Source organism: Chiloscyllium punctatum, unplaced genomic scaffold, assembly GCF_047496795.1.
Source record: "Chiloscyllium punctatum isolate Juve2018m unplaced genomic scaffold, sChiPun1.3 scaffold_1510, whole genome shotgun sequence".
Lineage (NCBI taxonomy): Eukaryota > Metazoa > Chordata > Chondrichthyes > Orectolobiformes > Hemiscylliidae > Chiloscyllium > Chiloscyllium punctatum.
The window spans coordinates 15,001-17,500 of NW_027311244.1; the positions used below are offsets into that span (position 1 = coordinate 15,001).

The 2,500-nt window shown below is 65.0% G+C and overlaps 1 non-coding gene across 1 annotated transcript; it reads left to right on the forward strand.

Moving 5' to 3' along the window:
• The first annotated feature begins 1,391 nt into the window (after positions 1 to 1,391).
• Positions 1,392 to 1,545, forward strand: LOC140475270 (5.8S ribosomal RNA). Its single transcript, XR_011959833.1, has one exon. It is a non-coding gene; the product is annotated as a 5.8S ribosomal RNA (ribosomal RNA).
• Positions 1,546 to 2,500: the final 955 nt, after the last annotated feature.

The window sequence follows — 2,500 nt, forward strand, 5'->3', positions numbered from 1 at the left end:
AGTAACAAATAAGAAAGGATCTCTGTCGGCTTGGGGGTACGCCCGTTTCCGTTTCAACTTGTCTCGCGAGGGTGGTTTCGGGGCCAGCAGGAGAGCTCGTCGGGGTAGCAGGCCCTGCAGCCGTGGTCACCGCCAAATCGCCACAACTCGAGCAAGTGAAAAAAAAAGTAACAAATAAGAAAGGATCGTCGGCTTGGGGGTACGCCCGTTTCCGTTTCAACTTGTCTCGCGAGGGTGGTTTCGGGGCCAGCAGGAGAGCTCGTCGGGGTAGCAGGCCCTGCAGCCGTGGTCACCGCCAAACCCCCCACAACTGTTGGGCGCCTACCTGCGCGGGGCAGGAGGACACTTTCCGATTTCAAATCTCCGTTTGCCGAGTCCACCCCGAACGCACGCGGGCGGGCGGGTTCGCATCACCCTTCGTCACAAGGGGCGAAGCCCGTTCCACCGTCTCGTCAGTAGTGCCGACCGGTCTGTGATCGACGAGGGGAGCCACACCAGGTCCGGCCCTGCTGCTTGGCGGCACCGCGTCGTCGGGAGCTCGCGACAGACGGAGGGTTTCGGTGTACTCTCCAGCCACGGGAAACGAAGCCGGTGATGCAGGCGCCGGTCTTTCGCTCCCAAATCGGCTGGGTTTACATCGTTGCTATCTAGTCACGCTCCCTTCAAACCCGACGGGGTACCTATTCCCCTCACCCGTCTGTGCGTATACAGCCTCTTTGCACTTGCGGGATGGGGGTGGTGGTTTAAAGACTCTCGAGTTGCCGCCCGTCGGTCTCCGAGCTCCGTGCAGTAGTGATCCCCAGCGAACTGCCAGCAGGGCGAACGAGCGATCCCGCTCTCGGTCGGGGCGCCTGGCGTCGATCGGTGGTCGGTGGCTTGCGGGCAAGCTGCGCTGTGAGTGTGGGAACGAGTATGACGAGCCGTTGCCGCGACTCCCAGTCCACCTCGGCGGTGGCTGGGCCGGGCGGGCGTCTGCTCGGGCGAGTGCCGCCCCCGCCTCCTCGCAGGAAGTCCGCTCGCCGACACGCCGCCACGTGCACGCGTCAGTGACGCTGCCGAACCGATGGCCGGTGCCCGTTCCCGCCTCTGCTTTTCCTAGGGCAAAGCTGCTGCACGCCTCGTGATACTAGGCGGGCGACATGGTGGCGGTGATCCTGCCTCCGTCGCTGCGGTGCGTTGGGGCACGCATCGCCTCTTGGGCGCCCTGTCCTCCTCCCCCCAATAGACGTATGTTTCTGCGGGCCGCACCAGGATGGTGCTCCCCATCGCTTCACGCCACCCTGCTCCGCCCGCACGCCGGCGTGCAGGTGGCTGTAGCTCAAGGTGGGGAGCGTATGTGCGGTCCGGGTCGCTTTCCTCTGGCGAGGGAGAGACCTAAAACAAACTCAGACAACTCTTGACGGTGGATCACTCGGCTCGTGCGTCGATGACGAACGCAGCTAGCTGCGAGAATTAATGTGAATTGCAGGACACATTGATCATCGACACTTTGAACGCACTTTGCGGCCCCGGGTTCTTCCCGGGGCCACGCCTGTCTGAGGGTCGTTTGGCAATCAATCGCACTCGCCTTGGCTGGCGAGAGCGCGGCTGGGGTGTCGCAGAGGACCCGTCCTCTTTGTCCCCCTAAGTTCAGACTCCGGAGCCCTCCGGCGTCGGAGCGCTTGGCCTTTCCCCCCCACCCTGCACATTCCGTTCGTCAGGCTCGACGCCATCCCCCCGCCGGGGAGCGCGGCCTGGCGTCCGTCTGTGTCGTGGCAGTGGGGCCAGCACGGCTGTCACCGGTCCCAGAATGGCTGTCGGTGGTTCACACTGTGTGTGTGTGCCAACCCTCCTGGTCTCTGGGACACGGAGCTGCCACGAAGTGTTGAGCCTCCAGTGGGGGGTCTGCCTAAGCTCTGCACGTCCGCATTGGGTCCGTCTCTCGGTTGGCTGGCAGTGGAAAGAGTGAAGGGAGCCGCGGAGGTCCGGTGCTGGTGCGCCGCCGGCCTGACCGTGGAGCTCGCCGGTTTGACACGCTGACCCGACTCGATGGTTGATCGATTGAGAGTGCTGGGAGCTGCAGGCCGCCCGCTGCTGCAGCCGCCCGTCTCGTGGTTCGTCCTCGGCCTTAAGTGGCCGGCGGGGCGTCTGATCCTGTCTCCCCTGCTGGCGCCGAGTGCCTGGCCGAGGGAGGAGGTTTTCGTCGAACGCTGTGACTTGGACGGTCGCACGCGCGTGGATCGCTGGCTCTTGGCTCTCCCGTTCAGTCCGCACGTTTTCCGCTCCGTCCTGCCACCGGTCTCGGGAGGTACGGAGGGGTTGGCGGGCGTGGTGTGTGCTCCGTCACCGTGCAGGCACACCTACCACGCCGTCGGCCGACCCCCGCACGGTCCTCCTGGCCATCGGGAGGACGGCGGAACGTCGGGCTGTCGGGGGCCAAGTCGCCAGAAGGCCACCGCTGTGTCTTCCGTACCCTGTCACCGTCGGCGTGCCTTCCTCAACTCGTCCGACTCGGGGCCGC